The 20,000-nt window shown below is 36.3% G+C and overlaps 1 protein-coding gene across 5 annotated transcripts in view; it reads right to left on the bottom strand.

Annotated features, from left to right (window-relative positions):
* LOC136852508 (tyrosine-protein kinase RYK-like) overlaps positions 1-20,000 on the bottom strand; it is a 666,481-nt gene that overhangs the window by 538,223 nt on the left and 108,258 nt on the right. Inside the window, exon 1 of one of the 5 annotated variants that reach the window (XM_067127190.1) lies at positions 4,608-4,832. The exons of 3 other annotated variants lie outside the window; for them this stretch is intronic. The gene's annotated coding sequence lies outside the window, so the exon portion shown is untranslated. Of the gene's footprint in view, positions 1-4,607; positions 4,833-20,000 lie in introns of those variants that run through there. One more of the 5 variants, XM_067127188.1, reaches the window with a different exon arrangement.

The raw sequence follows: 20,000 nt of genomic DNA on the forward strand, positions 1-20,000 counted from the left end.
CATACCAGATGTTTTGAGAACGCCAGCTGCAGTGGATATCAGCAAGAGCATGAGTATCTGCCTAACAGAATCGTTCCAAAAATCGATACTTTGAAGGCTGTAGTAAAACTAACGAGTACGGCACCAGCGGCATGGTAATATAACCGAAATCCAACAGAAAAAAAGGGATGTAAGTCTACTGGAGTAAGTGGCAAAGAACCTCAACCTGTGAATAATCTCTATTTAGAGACCATAAGTCTACTGTAGTAAGTGGCAAAGAACCTCAACCTGTGAATAATCTCTATTTAGAGACCATAAGTCTACTGGAGTAAGTGGCAAAGAACCTCAACCTGTGAATAATCTCTATTTAGAGACCAAAGATCAACATCTTCTACGGCCAGACCCTCTATGATAGTCTTCCACACACACACACACACATATATATGTATATGTAATATATATATATATATATATATATATATATATATATATATATATATATATATATATATATATATATATATATATATATATATATATAGAGAGAGAGAGAGAGAGAGAGAGAGAGAGAGAGAGAGAGAGAGAGAGAGAGAGAGAGAGAGAGAGAGATGGGAAAACGAACTCTAGTCTTGTTCAAAGTTTCTCTGAAAAATGCATCATATGTTTCCTAACAGAAACAATATGGAAAGGCGACCTTCATTCCGTGATGGAATGACAGACATCAGGGACCCATCTAATGTTGAACGAGTGATGAATGTGTGTGTGTGGGGGGGGGTTGCCTCCCCCCCCGCAAAATAAAAAAAAATTGATCGTTTCAGGAGCGCAGTCGCCACCTTGGTCGGAAGAGTCATTACTATTGCACCATCTGCAGAGCTGCATATCATAAGCGTTCGTCAAGTTTTACCAAAACAACTGCCTTAATGACAGTACAACTGAGAAGCGAACAAGGATATGAAAAGGATTGGGAAAATCTTTGTTCATCATAAAACGGTTCGAAGACGACCACGGCCGAAGGAGGAAATGTGACGGGCAAAATGAAAAGAGGTGTTAAGGAAAGCAATCATCACAAATGAATCACAAATGAGCCTTATCACTGATTTATCATGAAACAAGAACCTCTTCCTGGAAAATAGTGAGCCAAGAACAGCACGGGACTAGTCTGCCAGTTCAACTGTGAGAGAGCGACCTTTGCTTCTCTCCAAGAAACTAAATCAGACTAACCAGTACATCCATAAAAAGTATGCTAAGTTGTCATAGCTCTCAGGAAGCAATATTCAACCATTTTACCTAAAATTACATGTGACCATATCTCAGATATTTAATAGATATAAAACCGAAATAGTCTATGAAAAGCTCAACTTTCAGAACTCTTCATGTCAAGTCGTATTCATAAACACCTGGAAACCTTCAATGAATATTCAATGGCAACATGATATCGTTCGCTCACCGAGAAATCTCTTGTTATTCCGATGATAAAAAATGTCATAAAATAAAATTTGCGAAATGAGCTAATATGACCTAATACCAAAACCAGAGAAACATCCCCTTTAAAGTGAGGTTTCTCTAATTTTCATCAATGTATATGTTAACACTCTCTGACCACAGGAAAATCCAGGAGTTATGGCTACATATATCCTTGACCATCCGAGGACAGGACGTGGAACTAGTGCCCTCATCCCATGAATATTTTCTGAAAGCCGGAAAGTCGACATCTTCTGGCGTCATTCCTACAAGGGGAAAAACACTTACTGTGAATAAAATAACATACAGCGATAAATTCTGTTTTTGTGGAAGCATCTCATGTGAGCCATTTTATGTCTGTATCATTCCACGAGAAAAGAGGACTTAAATAAAATTATAAAAGAATGAAATCAAGGTACATCAGTCTACTGCTATGTGTGTGTGATATATATATATATATATATATATATATATATATATATATATATATATATATATATATATATATATATATATATATTATATATATATATATATATATATATATATAATATATATATATATATATATATATATATATACATACATACATATATATATATACATAATATAGATATTTATATACATAATATATATATACAAATGTGTATGTATACACAATACACTATATGCATACTATTATATTAATATATAGCCTATCTACACACACTACATATATATATATATATATATATATATATATATATATATATATATATATATATATATATATATATATATATATATATATAGAGAGAGAGAGAGAGAGAGAGAGAGAGAGAGAGAGAGAGAGAGAGAGAGAGAGACTACTGCTTTTATGTATCCATACTTCAACATATTCATGTCACAATAAAACGCACATGATTACCCACCATCATTTCTCAATCCTCTTACTGATTCTTTTACGAAGTATACATTATAACTAATACGTTAACCCCACCTTCACAGTAACGAAATATGAGGCATTTGCATTCCCAGAAGAGCAACGCGATATGGTCTAATCGCTACAAGAGAGAGAGAGAGAGAGAGAGAGAGAGAGAGAGAGAGAGAGAGAGAGAGAGAGAGAGAGAGTGTAGATAAGCCGTACTTAACTGTGAATTCTTGGAACTCAGTTATTATGTAATAGGATTCCGGACAATGTTTATTTCATGAACTTGGCAACGCATGTGTTTTCGGGCTAAGAGTTTACAGTGTTTTCGGGACTTAATTTCCCTTTTTCACTCAATACGATACTAAACGTCGAGAAATACTAAGGATATTTTCTACTTTGTCTTCAACGAACTAAATTTTTCTTTATTGAATACGTGTCTAGTACATGTCAAAGGAATGTTTCTTGTACATTTTTCTTGTACATTTCAGAGTAACGTTTCTTGTACATTTCAAAGTAACGTTTCTTGTACATTTCGAAGTAGCGTGCCTTGTACATTCAAATTAGCGAGTCTTGTACATTTAAAGTAACGTGTCTTGTACATTTCAAAGTAACGTTTCTTGTACATTGCTTGCACGTTTCAAAGTAACGTGTCTTGTACATTTCAAAGGAACGTGTCTTGAACATTTCAAAGGAACGTGTCTTGAACATTTCAAAGGAACGTGTCTTGTCAACATTTCAAAGTAACATGTCTTGTACATTTCAAAGCAACGTGTCTTGTACATTTCAAAGTAACGTGTCTTGCACATTTCAGAGTAACGTGTCTTCAACATTTCAAAGTAACATGTCTTGTACATTTCAAAGTAACGTGTCTTGTACATTCAAAGTAACGTGTCTTGTACATTTCAAAGGAACGTTTCTTGCACATTCAAAGTAACGTGTCTTGTACATTTCAAAGGAACGTGTCTTGTACATTCAAAGTAACGTGTCTTGTACATTTCAAAGCACCATTAGCGTAGACAACTTCATGTTCGGTAAAATAATTCAGACCAACAAGCTCACATCCCACATGAGCATGACGGCATACATATCACGAAGGTTCCCGTTTATGAGAAGCGCACAATATACAACGCAGATATTCACATTCAGGGCAGTAAATTTGTGTATACATGTATACACGAGTATACTGGATACAAAATATGGGCATATACGTCAAAATAATATGGGAAGGGGCAGTGAAGGGAGTGGTATGGCGGTTGAATTTATGCAAAATTGAAGGTGTACAAATGTGAACGAAAGCTATAACACACATTACGTCTGAAAGCTGCAAATGGACACAGCGAATTAGCAGACAACTGAACGCGACATATTAAAGGCTCCTTGAACTAAACAGTCGTCATCTGAAGCTGTGGCAACGAGAAAATGATATTAATGCTTAAATTATATTGCCTATTTAACAGCAGCTGCTGTTTGGTTGTCATGAAACATTACCCACTGCTCTCTCTCTCTCTCTCTCTCTCTCTCTCTCTCTCTCTCTCTCTCTCTCTCTTCTCTCTCTCTCTCTTTTACACTCAAATGTTGACTATTTACTTCAATTATGTAACAGACCACTCATTTCCGATTAGTGAAAATACCAAGAAATAATCAACACGAAAGTAGACGTACAAAGAATATGGATCTACGCGCATACAATATTGTGAACATACATTCTTATTTAATTCCCTTAATAAAAACCCAGTAATTATCTTGCCTGATAAATCCATTCTTACTTTCAATGATTCTACACATGCCTACCCTCCTTTCCTGAGTCTAATTAATATACTTACCTTAAATGAAATGGGTTCATTGCTCTCACGAGTATCCGGTAAATGCCAGAAATGGTAAAATAACGGGAAAAAATACACACAGTTTACCTCGAATAAGAGCTTTGATAATTACAGGGTTTCAGCGTTGTCTACCACGTACAAGGCATGGGAAGCACCATAATCCGGATCGTCTAAATAAATAAATCTGATGATAACGATAAATATCATAAGAAAAATAAGAAGGAAAATGATGATAATCTGTACAAACTTCTCTAGTGACGTTATTCACGAATAAAACAAAATAAAAATACGCGTGACAAAATAAAGCCAGTTTGTGAAAATGAGTTAAATAAAAAATGAGTTAAATCGCCAGACAACAATGAAGAACAGACAAATGACAAAAAAACGAAAGCAATGGTTAAACGCGACCGGCAACAGGGAACAATTCCACTCACGTGAAAAAAACCAGCCCGGTTATAGTGAACGCCACCGTCAGACTTGACTAAGCAAGCAAATTGCTTTCATTTCTCCATCTTCATTTATGAGTCCCGTGTCTCTTGCTGTCTCTTATTATCTCCCATTCCTTTTATTCGCATTACGGATGAATTTCAGCCTTTCCACCCATTCCACAGAGCAACGCGCGAAGAGGAACTACAGCACCAGTTGGCTCCGTCTCACATGCAGCCAAAGTAAACAAGCAAATGTTCCTCTTTCGCTGCGGAACACAGGTGTGAAGAGACAGCACCCAACAGCTGAACGATAAAGAAAAAGGGGAAAAAAAAAGATTGGTCGGTTATGTTTCTCAACTGGGAACGGTCAGAGAGAGAGAGAGAGAGAGAGAGAGAGAGAGATGGGTACACAAACCAAAGGGTAATGAACGGGGGCACATGGGTGGCGCTATGATAAGGAAATATATAACTGACGGAAATATTCTCTCTCTCCTTATACATGCATACAGGCATACATACATACATACGTACATATATATATGTATATGTATAACCATATAACCATATATACATTACATATATACTTACGTGTATGTCTATATACTGTATATATATATATATATATATATATATATATATATATATATATATATATATATATATATATATATATATATATATATATATATATATATATATATATATATATATATATATATATATATATATATATATATATTATATATATGTAATATAGACATACACACGTTATAAATGACGTCGGCTAACAAGTTTTACACTGTGCTGTTATAAAGGACATATTAAAAAGAAGTCAATTTACCGATAAAGCAATAAAAAGAACACCAATAATTCTTGACCTATTAAAAAAAAAAAAAAAGAGGAATTGGAGTGTAGGATTATAGCGACAACCGCACGGTTTTCGTTACCTCTCAGCCACAGTAGCTGGCGTCTAGAGGCCTTATTTGGGATGAAGCCAAGAAGTTATAAGTAAAGGAAGGGACCGTAAATGAGTTGAGAGCCAAGTCTTTGACCATGCATAAAGAGAGAGAGAGAGAGAGAGAGAGAGAGAGAGAGAGAGAGAGAGAGAGAGAGAGAGAGAGAGATGAATCACATTCAAGATTCTGCAAACAAACGTGCTAAAAGAAAAGCCGTATGAGTACAATCTGACATTCCTTTCCCGCGCTGTTATAAAGGGAAAATAAAAATGAGCAAATTATGGTTTCGCTAAATCCATGGCTTTCAAGTCATCGGCTCCGACATCAGATCAAAGCAATAAGTATTTGAGCAAATCGGAAGAAAATGAGAAAGATGTCAGAAGTATAAAAAATCTAAACTGATTTACATTTACAAGTAAAGGCCCTGACAACAGACTGTGCCGCGTATGAATGTGTAAGACAACATCTGCCGACGTCATAAGGATCGTATACAAATGCAGTTCTTGGAACTAATAAAAGACTGCTGCAAATGAAGTGGTGTTAAGCAACTCTCTAACACCGTCTATCAAAGGAAACTTTGAGACCAAAGGGAATGCATGATAACCAAAAGACCGAAAGCACTGCAGCTGTGACCAAATTAAAAAAAAAAAAAAAAAAAAGGCAATGCGAAATGAAGGCGCAGAGCAAAGCCAACTGTTTACCGTCAGCCCTCCTCCATAACGGCACTGCTGTTGTAATAATAACATTACTATGAGAGCTGGTCACACAAAAAGGCAAACACCCACTGAGTAAATAAATCAGAGTGATCAGCGCGCAGCCAATGAATTGACGGACAGCGCATTTTTCACACCAAGAAAGCGGGATGACTACAAACACTGCCAAGTCTAATACTGCCTCAGTGACGATGCAATCCAGTCACTCACCTCACTCATCTGTCATAGAAGGCGATAGAATGGGGTCGCGCGCAATGGAGGAAACAGAATGCTAAATAAAATCGAAGCGTGAAACATTACGTGAGATGACGGATGTAAAGAAAGTAACGGGTACAATGCTGGTGAAAACAATACAGAAGACACCTATATTTAAACGCACACACACACACACATATACAGTATACATATATACATATATATATGTATGTATATATATATATATGTGTATGTATATATAGTGTGTATTTATATATATACAATATATTTATATAAATACATTCGTAATTTACACATCAAATGAAATAAACGAGTGATGAAAATATGAAGCAGTCTGACCAGTAACCAAAAAATTTATGAGGATCACGGATTGTTTTAAAAGTTGACATTCAAGAAATTTTACGAGGGAGACGTCCTTCTACATATTAGGTATAAGGAAAAATATTCATAGCTGAGGACTTTTTCGAGAACTGAGTTAAATACGTAAAGGCAGTTGCGAGTTTCTTCCGCGAATATGAAAGTGAAAAAAAATGAAAGTGAAAAAATGAAAGAAAATAATGAAAGTGAAAAAAATAAGCGAAAAATTGAAAGACTATAAAAGATATACCTATTAAAATAAGAAGCCAGCATAACTTGTCTCAACACTAAAAGAAAAGCTGAAAGAAAAAGATGTGATGAAAAAATATAAATCTATTCTTGTATCACAAGTAAACGGGAAGAAAAAAAAAGAAGGGGGGAGGGCATAATGCATAAACGCTGAGGACGAAAAGCCCAGGGGAATAAGAAAGAAAAGACGAAAAAAGAAAAAAAAGAGGAGAGACAAAGGAAGTCGGTTGAGAATTCAAAATACGCGTTGCTAAAGTGCTTGCGGGAGAGATGGCTCAAGCAAGAAAGAAGCTTCAATGAGATTACGCGGCCTTCACCAAGTGGTAAAAATAGGTGCGCGAGAGACGTCAAAGAAATGCGTCTCTCTCTCTCTCTCTCTCTCTCTCTCTCTCTCTCTCTCTCTCTCTCTCTCTCCTTGCAGACAAGAAGAGGGGAACACAAGGATGAGCAAACGAAGGGAGGAAAGAAAATAATCAGTACAGACGGTAAGGAGAATGAACTAAATCCCAGAAAACGGGCTTCTTCAGATATAGGTGATAGAAAATGCTTCCGTCGGAGATTAAGAAAGACGGGAGAAGAGGGTATATGTATATTTATATGTATATTTATATGTATATATATTTATATATATATATACATATATATACATATACTAGTTGACAAACCGGCGCTGAATGACAACCGATAAACTCTCTCTCTCTCTCTCACTTTTTCCCTCTTTCTCCTCCTCCCTAACACCCCCCTCTGCTCTCTCTCTCACTTTTTCCCTCTTTCTCCTCCCTAGCGCCCCCTATACTCCCTCTCTCTCTCTCTATCACCCCCTTCCCAACCCCGACCCCCTATGGTGCCCTTTGGTGCTAGTGATGGCTTATCCCCACAATGTTCTTTTCGAGATTGGTATGTCATATGTATACCAAGTTTGGTTGAAATTGCTCAATGCGTTTCAGAGTGTATGTGGAACATACACATACAAACACACGCATACACACATACAAACATCCATTTTTATATATATAGATATATATATATATATATATTATATATATATACAGTATATATGAGTGTATTTACAGATATAATATATATACAGTATAATACATGTGTATATATATATGCGTGTGTGTGTGTACACGTGTGTGTCTAAACATTTGCTAGAGATCATGCGGTGGCAGAAGCAAAGGCGGCCGAGATCAAAGAGAAGAACTTTTAAAAACTGTCGTCAAAAACTGCCTCCAGATCCATGTGTGGACCCTGAGATGTGGGCCAAGATACCAACAAGGGAAGAAAAAAAGGAAAGAAAAAGCAGAAGTGAGGGGAGGCTTTAATAGCAAACGGAAGTACACTTAAATAAAGACTAAAAGGGGTTAAAGAGAGTCAAGTGTTTGAGAGCATAAGGCAGGAGAGATGAGCATCGCCCTTGCGTATGTTTGTACAACCAGAGGTGTGCGAATACATGTCCAGAGAGAGAGAGGGAGAAAGAGAGAGAAAACATGAAATAATTTGTTAAACCTACAATTACTGGAGATAAATAATATATACTGTATATAAATATATATATATATATATATATATATATATATATATATATATATATATATATATATATATATATATATATATATATATATATATATATATATATATATAGAAATCATCAACATACAATCACGTCATAAATTTCTGACTCTAATCGAACCCATAAACACTTAACTGGGCCATACAAGTCTAAAAGAAGTTGGAACCTGAGCAACTGCACCCAAAGGAATTATGGGCAAGCTAACAACGCATACCAGCGAGTTTTCCCAACTTCCGACTCAGCAATGACCCAATAACAACAATAAGATGAAATCATCAACACACAATCACGTGTGGAACAGAAATAAATTTCGGGATCAGACATCTCAGGTGGAAAGGTTCAGGCGTTTAAAAAAGTTGGAACCTATCTTCTCTCCTGTTCTCTCTCTCTCTCTCTACCTGTGTGACCAATAGACAACATTATTCGAATATGTGTGTTCACCAGCTGGGTGTTCCTCTGACGGATGGAAAGCAAGGGCGTTATCCACTGGGCCATACAAGTCTAGAATAACAAAATAACAACGCCCTTATTGACAGTTAAACCTGGGCTATAAATCAATTTATTTCCACTGCGTGATTGTGTGTCAAACTTATTCACTCAGAAAAAATAATAAACTTCCGTTAAGTTGAAAACTTTCACATCAACCTCTGCATTCAATTCCAAAAACAGAAGGCTCAGTGGATAACGCCACAACTCGACAACCCGATCCGACGTGAGTCAGAAATTTATTTCTGTTCCACACGTGATTGTGTGTTGATGATTTCTTCATCTTGTGAAGGGATAATTCACATGAAATGCTTTTTGAGTACTGAGACATTTGGATTTTGAAATCTGAGTTGCTCCAGGTTCCAACTTCTTTTAGACTAGCTATGGATAACGCCCTTGCTCCACCTGAGAGACCTCGTTCGATCCTTGTCTCAAAACCTAAGACTATATATAATATTTTATATAATTTCCATATTTATATAATACATTAATCTATAAATTGCTCTAATTATAACATTAAAATGTCAGTTTTTTCTTCACACCATTTCTTTTCTCTTTCTCTCTGTGCAATGTATGTCACAGATGGCAAATGAAATAAAAATAACAGTTATTGACAGTTAAATAGGGCTATAAATCAATAACCACTGCAACTTTTATCCTCAAACTGACGAAAAAATAATAAACTTCCGTTATGAAAACTTTCACATCAACCTCTGCATTCAATGTAAACAGAAGGCTCACCAGCCACAACTCGACAACCCACAGCACAGTAAGCCACTCTCCTTCATCTTGTGTACACATCCAGCTTTTGAGTACTGAGACATTTGGATTTTGAAATCTGAGCTGCTTCGTCTAGTTATCACGAGCTCCCGCTCGTCCTTATCTCAAAACCTACGACTTACGAAAATTTTACTAATTTCCATATTTCCTGGGTGTCTCGTGGTAAGACCAGTCAGTTTTGCACATCATTTCTTTTTACTTTCTCAGGCTGTTTGTCACAGCAAATGAAAATCTGTGATAAAAATAAATTACTATTATTATTATTATCATTATTATTAGTATTATCTGGAACGCGCACAGGCTTAACTGGCTGAACGAATTTCCTTTGAACAGGACCCACAGGCACAAAAATACATATATATATATATATATATATATATATATATATATATATATATATATATATATATATATAAAAATGAAAGAAAAAGTATTAAATATATAGGCACTTCCGACCACTGTGCCAGTACGAGTATATTCCTAACGTCACCACTGGAAAAACGGTCTAGCTGAAATCTAGACCGTCTAGAGCAAACTGGGATCACATTATTGAAACTTGTCAGACACTTAATATTTCAGATGCTATATTAGATCCACATCCGAAGAAGTTGAATGAAATGCTGATTGCTACTTTAGTAAGGTATGTCCCTAGAAAGGTCATGAAGATTAGGACAAATGACCAGCCATGGTTTGATGATACATGTACATGAACTTACCATGAGAGACAGACCAAATTCAACACATGGAGACAAAATCGTTCAAGCAAAAACCACACCATTTTTGTCGAGTCTCACTGTGCTGCAAATAGAATTTTTTTACACATAACAGAGAGAAATTACAATAACTCCTAACAGAGGAAACTTGAAGGTATTATTCTGCCTCATCTGCTCGTCTTCCGTTCCACCACTACTGACATATGATGGTAGATTGGTTACTGGCCCTAAGGAAAAGGCTGAACTACAGCTTCAAGCTTTTGAAGCTACGCAGTCTGCTGGGGATGTCCTTCTACCTGTTACTTGTCATCCTGAACCTATTCTTACTCAAAATTTGCATTTTGCTCCAGGGATGTTAAGAAAATTCTTGATAATATTGATAGCTGGGATGGAGCAGACCCCGATGGTTTCTTCCCTTTGTTTTTAAATAGGTTTCTAGTTTGTTGTCTTCCAAGATTAGCAGATTCTATAAAATTTAATGTTCATGTCAACATAGTATCTTTGCAGATTAGCGCAAGCTTAGCAATACAGTGCCTGTTCCAAAGAGTGTCATGACTGCAGACTGCAGTAACTACATTCTATTTCTGTTTTCCCTGAGCTCTACAAAGTTGCAGAAAAACTGATTTCTAAGCCCCTTTACAAGTATGTGGAATCTAAAGGATTGTTGGCTGATAGTCAATATGCATATAGGAAGCAGTTAGGTACCTGTGATGCTAGTTTAGATTTGACATGTCATTTGCAAGAGAACCTAGCTAAGAGTTTTGAGTGTACTGCAATTCAAATGGATTTTAGTGCTACCTTCGATTTAGTAAATCATAAGACACCTATTTATAAACTTCAGAATCTTGAAGTGCGTGATTATGTTTTGGGAATACTTCAAGATTTCCTTACAAGTAGTCAGCAGCGAGTTGCTGTTGATAGGATCTTCATTGAACCAAGACATATTGTGGTTGGAGTTCCACAGGGAAGGGTTCTTGGTTCACTGTTATTTTTAATGTATACCAATGGTATGGTTGTTGGCCCGGAAAACAAGATTCAAACATACTTGTAGGTGTAGTAAAGTCTACACTTACGAGAAATGAACCTGCCATTAGTCTTAAACGTGAAATGGAGCGGATTAGTGAATGTTGTAATCGGTGGGGTATGAGGCTGAACTCCAATAAAAGGAAAAAACTATTGATTAACAGATCTTGTGTTGATTTTCCACCCTATCCTCCTATTCGCGTGGATGGTACCTTGCTAAATGAATCTGAAGCTTTAATTACACCCGGTGTAACTTTTGACTTACATCTTACTTTTAAGAAACATCTAATGAAAGTGTCGGCAAGTGCCGCACGGAAGTTAGGTATTTTACGCAAGGCAACATACATTTTACAGAAGTGATAAAATCAATGCAGCCCTTTTTTTCCTCCTTTACTAGCGTACTGAACTGCGGTGTGGGTGTCTGCCTCTGCCGGAGATTTATCTCTTTTAGACAAGAGGGGTTCATGGTGGTAGGTTCCTTTTTCCCAAAATTAGCAGTTATGACTTGGACCATCGACGGATGGTCTCTTGTTTGTCAATTTTTCATAGGTTGTACTTTAACAAAGATAAGTTGTATCTTCACAGAGATTTTTCACATTCACAACTGATCCTGATCCTGTTTTCCTGCCGTGAGTGACCAAAATTGCTGAACAGCAGCACCAATATACAGGAAATGTGCCTCGCTGTCGAACTTCTCAGTTCCAACGGTCATTTAGTTTTCGCACCGTTGGACTGTGGAACAGTCTGCCTGAGATGTTGTGCAAAAGAGGCAATGCATTACCACCCTCAAGCAATTCTCCTTGGACTTTCTAATTTACTCACATTTTTACCTATTTATTAATTTGTTAATTTATATTTTCTTTTCTAATAACTGGTCTCTTCTTTCTGTATCTCCTATTACCTATGTTAATTCTTTCAAATGAACACCTTAATATTCTTTGGAAGCTTGAATTTCATGTCAATGGACCCTGTAGGCTTGTTCTATATGAATAGGATTCATCTTATGAATGATAATATGAATATTAATACAGTAATAATAAAAATAATTGCGCTTACAATATCGATATATGCGGCTTACAACATCGATATATGCATAAAATAATTAGCATCCAATCAAAACAACAGTGCTAAATAAAGCAAGGCATGGGAGCAGCATACCTAGCGTTAGCCTGCCACCTTCCACAACGTTCTGGAAGACAATTCAACCGAAAGATCTCTCCGGGACTGGACAGAAAACAACAATTTCCGATAGACCCGTAGGGTTATGTTTGTGTTTTCAATTTCAACGGCCGTGGTTCTCGAGAAAACAAAAAAAGAAAAACAAAATCCGAAGAAACGGCCAGGTAAACAAAAGGCGAGGGCGACTTGGACGACTTTTCCCGTTGCTCGCAGTCGCTTGCTTCTTCACGCGCCTTCCAATTATAGCACAACAAGGAAAATGGCTGAAAAGTCGCCGCCGTTCAATTAACTCTCACGTACAGATTTTAGCCTCAGTTTCTTTCGGCTATCTTTATCGTTTTGTGTGTTGGGTAGGAACTTGGAGGTTTTTAAATTTTAGTTCTCTATGGGGAGCCTGAGAGAGAGAGAGAGAGAGAGAGAGAGAGAGAGAGAGAGAGAGAGAGAGAGAGAGAGAGAGAGAGAGAGAGAGATACTATAGATATTTGCAAAGATGTTAAGCATTGGTTAAGTAATACATTTACTTCTGAGCCCCTGAACGCTTATTTTGTGCATGAATCGTTAGCATCTTATCTCTCTAAGAATTTGTTTAGAAATGAAGTATTTCTTGATAAATTAACAGATGTATTCCTTATTTCTTCACCAGCGTTCTTTCTATTTTTCTTCAACTTAAATTTTCAGAGTGAATCATCTTCTTGTTGCTCTTATAATAAAATATTCATTTGTCAATTAAAGATTTTCAGCCGGATTCTTATACCCTATTGCTCGTAGTGACAGCTTGAAATCAGAAATATATAGAAAGATGGAGAATACATAAAATACCGACTATTCTAACAGTTAAAGGGGCCTCATACTATTGCTGAAGTAAATATAAGAGGAAGTAACGTTAAACACTAACCACCAACAAGTTCTGATTTATTTGTATCTCTGGTCACAAGCACGAAGGGGAAAAGAACCTTACAGAATCCTCCCAAAAATAATAAACTTCCACACAGACCCTCTACTTAATATTGGTAATAATCCTAAGGTATACTGGTATATGCCACTGCAGAAGAGGGCGGTCCTGGTCGTTTCGGCCGCAAGTCATTTAGGCCGTAACATCCAGAACAACGTAAGATGTTATGTTTATGGTATTTACCGTCATTATTTTACGTTTTACGTACATCACCCAAGGGGGCTGGTACTAAACACGCCGCCCATTTTGCACGTAAACGTGCTTACGGCCGAAACGACCAGAACTGGAAGAGGAAACGTAATTGTAAATGGAACTGAATATAACCTACCCTTCAATTGTGTTTTATCCCGTCCATCAAAGGCGAAGCAGAAAAGTAAAAAACAAAAACAAAAACATGTAAATATTCACACAATGGGATGACAAACCTTTCAGACATCCTGACCAAGTTGTGGAAGGTCTTAATATCTATATCAAATAAGTTTAAAAAAGCAAAGTTTTTCGGTCATTTCTTTTTTCCAATATAGCAAAAATCATATTTGTTTAATAATTCCCTGATACAAGTGAACAAATATGGTTTGTTGATTCTACCCTCTGATATTACATAGTGCATATTAACATAAACCACACAGGTGCAACCTTAAAATGCAGAAACATTGTGGAACTGATCTCTACAACATCTTTCATGGAGAATATTCTATCTTACTTACGTCTCTGTACATCTGAGAGGATAATAAAGTTCTACGCATCATGACTTTTCATTTAACAGAGTAAGAAAAACGAAAATGTTAAAACATTAAGGCATTAAATGCTCAGTCATAAAGGTAAAGTTCAATGCATATGACAAAGCATGCCATAGGTATTTTCGATATGCTTATGAAATTAATTCATATGTAACCTATAGCATCAATAATGCAATTAAACTACCGCGTAGCACAATATATATACTTCAATGGCAGAGACTACAAGGTAATAAAAAACTATAACGTTCCCTGACACTAAAATTAAAGTGATGTTCAATAATAAATCTTAAATGTGATGCAACTACAAAAACCTAGCTTAATTTTTTTCCCATTAAAAGAAAATGATTAATGACGGTGCTACAATTTCTCCAACGCGAAAATGTTTTCATCAATAGCACAATGCAAAACTGATGTGAAAAAGAATACGAATTTACACTTCGCTTCACAACACGTGCTGTAAATGATTACAATGATACCGAAATAGCTCACTGTAAGTAAAGCTAGGAGAGAGAGAGAGAGAGAGAGAGAGAGAGAGAGAGAGAGAGAGAGAGAGAGAGAGAGAGAGAGACCCAAGGAAGTATTTGGAGTAAATAGCTTTCCAATACTAAAAAACAGAGGAAGAGCGAGAGCGTACAGTAATACGATGTAGATCCTAAGACCTGCTGAGAGAAAGAGAAGCAGATTTTAATTAACGACGCTGAAAAGAAAATGAACAGACTGTGCTGTATTACCTTTGGGCTCCAAAGAGAGAGAGAGAGAGAGAGAGAGAGAGAGAGAGAGAGAGAGAGCATGGGGTAGGGAGAGGGGGCACTGCGGAAATAAGACGGCCGAGTGACATGGCGGAACGGGGAGCTGAGGGGATGACCAATCCAAACCAGACACATTAAAGATTCACAGTTTAATCAGGGGAATTGTTACTACGGTGCATATTGACAGCCTGAATCCCCTTGGAGCGTAAGGGCCTCTCTCTCTCTCTCTCTCTCTCTCTCTCTCTCTCTCTCTCTCTCTCTCTCTCTTATTTGTGTATATAACTGGATACAGAAAACTTTATACATGGATTATGGGTGATTATATATATATATATATATATATATATATATATATATATATATATATATATATATATATATATATATATGACTATAACTATTAATCACATCACCGTGATTCATATACAATCAGAAAGCTACAAACGTCCTTTAATATCCAATTCGCTCATATGGATATACATAATATTAGTATACCAAATGTGTGTTCATACGTTACTCGTGCCTGCAAAACAATACTTGGCGCAACGGGAAATAACAAAACAAGAAAAGTGGACAAGGCGAAGGCTAGGGCAGAGACTTATTACTTATTACTTTCATTTCAAGTGTATCATAGATCCTCTAGCAATCCTCACTCGAAACCGGTCCTCTAACTTGTTTAAACTCGACTATAGTGTTGAGAGAACGCACTAAGCTAGATAGTTAGTTAGTTGCACTAACGTTTATAATCTCGTTAGCATGCGGATTGAGGGACCGAGTTATTAATCAGACCCAAATTGAACACTTTAAGACAAGGAAGGGGAATTACTGTAATGGGAGATAATTAGCTTTAATAACGCTACCAAATGATCATTGTAAGATGTTAGAGGCAATTGGTTAGAAGAGGAGCTGTTGTCCTTTAGTGTTGCTTTTTTTAACTTGTTGTTTTCCTTGTGACAGACAATGTAAACTTGCCAAACCAATTCTTTTACAATGGCGGTGACCTGGACGGCCAGTGTGGCTTCCGAAACCTTGACATTCGTGGAATAAAGGTCAACAAGAAAATTCGACAACAAACAAAAAGTGAGGCTCAGTTTCTCTTGGCACCTACGGCTGACATGCCAGTGACGTCATGTGAGAATGTTGTGTTGACATTGGCACTCCCTGAGTGTCAACTGGGGCGTGTTCGCAAATGAGATGGGACGTGAGCGGAAAACGGCTCGCTCAGGCTCAGTGAAAACAAAAACTTTAAATAACTGACTTCTTCTATCGCTTTGGATGAAAATCAGTAGGTTTAAGAGTTTCGACGGGCAGTCCATCGTCAACTGCGTATTAAAAATGATAATAAACGAGATGAACATCTACTGTACATATCTGTGGTAAGCTTTGCAGGAAGATCTCACTACCAAACATTTGTTTTACTTGGGGATTGAAAGCAATGTCAGTGACAAGTGATGAATAACGAAGAGCTGTGAAATCCTATCCAAGGGCAACGATGCATATTAATTAAAGGGAAAAAAAACGTTGTCTATGCACCAGTGAGCAAATAATTTGAACTAATATTATGAACTGTTATTTCAACCGCGATACCGAAATGTCAGGGTTCCCTTAACGTCAGTCCTTTAAGCTTCAGGGGAAAAAAAAAAGCAAAAAGAAGAGTTACGTAAGCTTACTAATTATTGTCATGAAATATCAAACGACGTTTCAGCAAATACCACGATTATTTTTTATTCTCATTATACCAAACTACCAGAATGCTACAGGCTAAAAAATGCAACCAGTTCTATTTTAGTAAAAAAAAAAACTAATTAAAAATATTTCTGTTATTTACAAGAGATTTTCTACAAACTGACTGTATGAAAACAAACTTTCATGGACTCATGTATCTGTTTTGAAATGACATATTCACTTTAACAATCTGAAACAAATCAGGAAGATTGTCAGAAACAAATCATCACTTCAGCCTCTGTTGTGCCAACTATCACGGTTCAGTTCGTCCCAATACGACGCGCGCTATGAACCCGGAAATCCCTTTTGTGTTTCCGTTCTTCCCGACGCCTATAACCTTCCAGCCTTTTAGAGGCAGGAAGATTTATCCCTTCTCATTTTTTCTTGCTGCTGGGCTACAAAAGAAAATTGGAAGTCGGTCCCAGTGAACACTGCACTTTAAAAAGGCACTGTTTCATAAATCGTGAACAAACCAAGATTATTATGTAAAAATAATTTTTTTTCATCATGTCCTCAGATATTAAGATCTTCAACGTGGACGTTTCTCAGTATAAACCCCAGAAAAACCAATGTATTCTAAGTCACTACGTATTATTGAAATTTTTAGGTTCTTACCTGTTAATAAATAAAAAGGATCTTTTCTAGATAGTGACCCCCAAGGGTTTTCGGGGGTCGTTATCTGGGACTAATATTTCTTGGGGGTCATTATCTTTATATTTACAAGTCTTTTGCATATATTTTTACATGCCGCAAAGGTGGATAACATACGGAGTTAAAACCTGTGGGGGTCAGTATCTAGGAAAGATCCAATAAAAAAATCAACTTTTTTTTCAAAGAAGTATATTGACCACTGGGGATGAAAATTAACAAGAAAACTATAAAACATACAAATATCACCGATTACAGAATAACTTTTTTCCAGGAACAATTTCACTGCAGGAGGACAATAACCATGAACCTTCGCCAACACATCCAAAGCAGCCATTTCGGGCAAAACAAGTATGTCACCTCATTGACCCTAATTGTGAAATGGCAGGAAAATACTGCAGAGAAAAATGCGAAATATCTATTGCAGAGCAAATATTAAGCTTTGCCTGTATTGCGACATAACAGCATCGGCTTTTTAGGTTAAAATAAAAAAAAAAGCAATTGCTCAAAAAATAAATCAAAACAAAACTTCCTTTTCCCTTGACACAGAGGCCCTTCTCTGACCCAGAGCCAACAAACCTTTTTATATTTGCGTCAATAAAGAGGATGCATCCAGGCACAATAAGAAAAGAGAGAGAGAGAGAGAGAGAGAGAGAGAGAGAGAGAGAGAGAGAGAGAGAGAGAGAGAGAGAGAGAGAGAGAGAGCTATGAAATAAGAGGCACCAACCTCATTGGCAAGTTTGCTGGAATTTTGCATATACTATTTTCCCTTCCGATTATAACTGAAGCTCATGAGATGCAAGTATATTTGTTGATCAAAAAAGTGATTCAGTTCTTAGGCAAAGAAATTCTTGGACATCATGTTACGTCTTATGGAGATCAAAACCAAAGGTAGCAAATTTCTCCCCCCCCCTCTCTCTCTCTCTCTCTCTGTAAATAGATAATATATATATATATATATATATATATATATATATATATATATATTATTTATTTATTTATTTATAATTTATAAAGGGACTAGATGCATCTTCTTTTTTTATTAAACAAATATAAAAGTATGTACTAAGTGTAAAATATCCAGTTCATCTGATTCTAAATCATTCAACCAGTCATAGGTAAGAACCAATACGGTAAAGAACGAAAATGAAAACTGCTTCTTGAAATTCAAGATGACAACGAGTGGTGAAGGGTTTGCTCATTCTTCTCCTCAGCTGAATTTCATTTTCATCTTTCTCTTGCATTCCATACTTCTGAAGTAGTCCTTCTTACTCAGTTTAGCAACTGTCTCTATTCTATACCACTAGAGTAAGCGGCGAATAATAATAATAATAATAATAATAATAATAATAATAATAATTAATAATAATTATTATTATTATTATTATTATTATTATTATTATTATTATTATTATTATTATTATTATTATTATTGTTATTTACTACTGAAAAAATATTCAAAGCTCGACCAGTTCTCAGGCCTTTGGACCAAGATAATTCAGCATTTTGAAACGAAGTCATACCCAATAAAATTCTTAGAATACAAAACAGCTAAAGAAAATGTAAACAAGACATGAATTCCTACAACTTTTAATTTTATGTTTTTCGTTCCCCTCAACTTACGTACAAAGAAAGTGTGGAGATTCCTCAAATCAAGCAAATTCGAAATATAGAAGTTAAAGCGTCGCTTTTGTTTTGTGAGGAAAATGCGCATTTTACAATGAGAATAATATATATTTTTCGATTTATCCTTAAAATAATGATAAAACATGCATATTTTTACCTCGATTGGAGCAACATATAACAAAGGTCCAGCATTACATAATAAGAAGTGACATCCTGCTCCATATGCGAAATCGATCAGTATCATCTACACAATGCGAAGCCAAAACGAATTGCACGGTCAGCCATACCGTGGGGGGAATCAACTAGCTTTTAAAAAATAAAAGGAAGACATCACTGCAACAGCCCACGTCTTGGCAAGGACATTCAGCTGAAGCACAACATTCTCACGCACGTTCATGAGCATTCCCACTGATGCGTGCATGAGGGGAGAAATACATCAATCCTACAAAAAGGCGTTTCCGATTGCACACTCTTGCATTTGTGCATACTGTACGTTCTTCCTCGCGTCGTCCAACAAAATGCACCTACTTAACAGACACTGAACGTTCTTCTTCGCTTCGCCCAACAAAAATGCACCTATATAACAGACACTGTCCGTTGTTCTTCGCGTCGTCCAACAAAAATGCACCTATTTAACAGTAACTGTACGTTCTTCTTCGCGTCGTCCAACAAAAATGCACCTATTTAACAGTAACTGTACGTTCTTCTTCG

Source organism: Macrobrachium rosenbergii, chromosome 25 (genome assembly GCF_040412425.1).
Source record: "Macrobrachium rosenbergii isolate ZJJX-2024 chromosome 25, ASM4041242v1, whole genome shotgun sequence".
Classification (NCBI taxonomy): Eukaryota; Metazoa; Arthropoda; class Malacostraca; order Decapoda; family Palaemonidae; genus Macrobrachium; species Macrobrachium rosenbergii.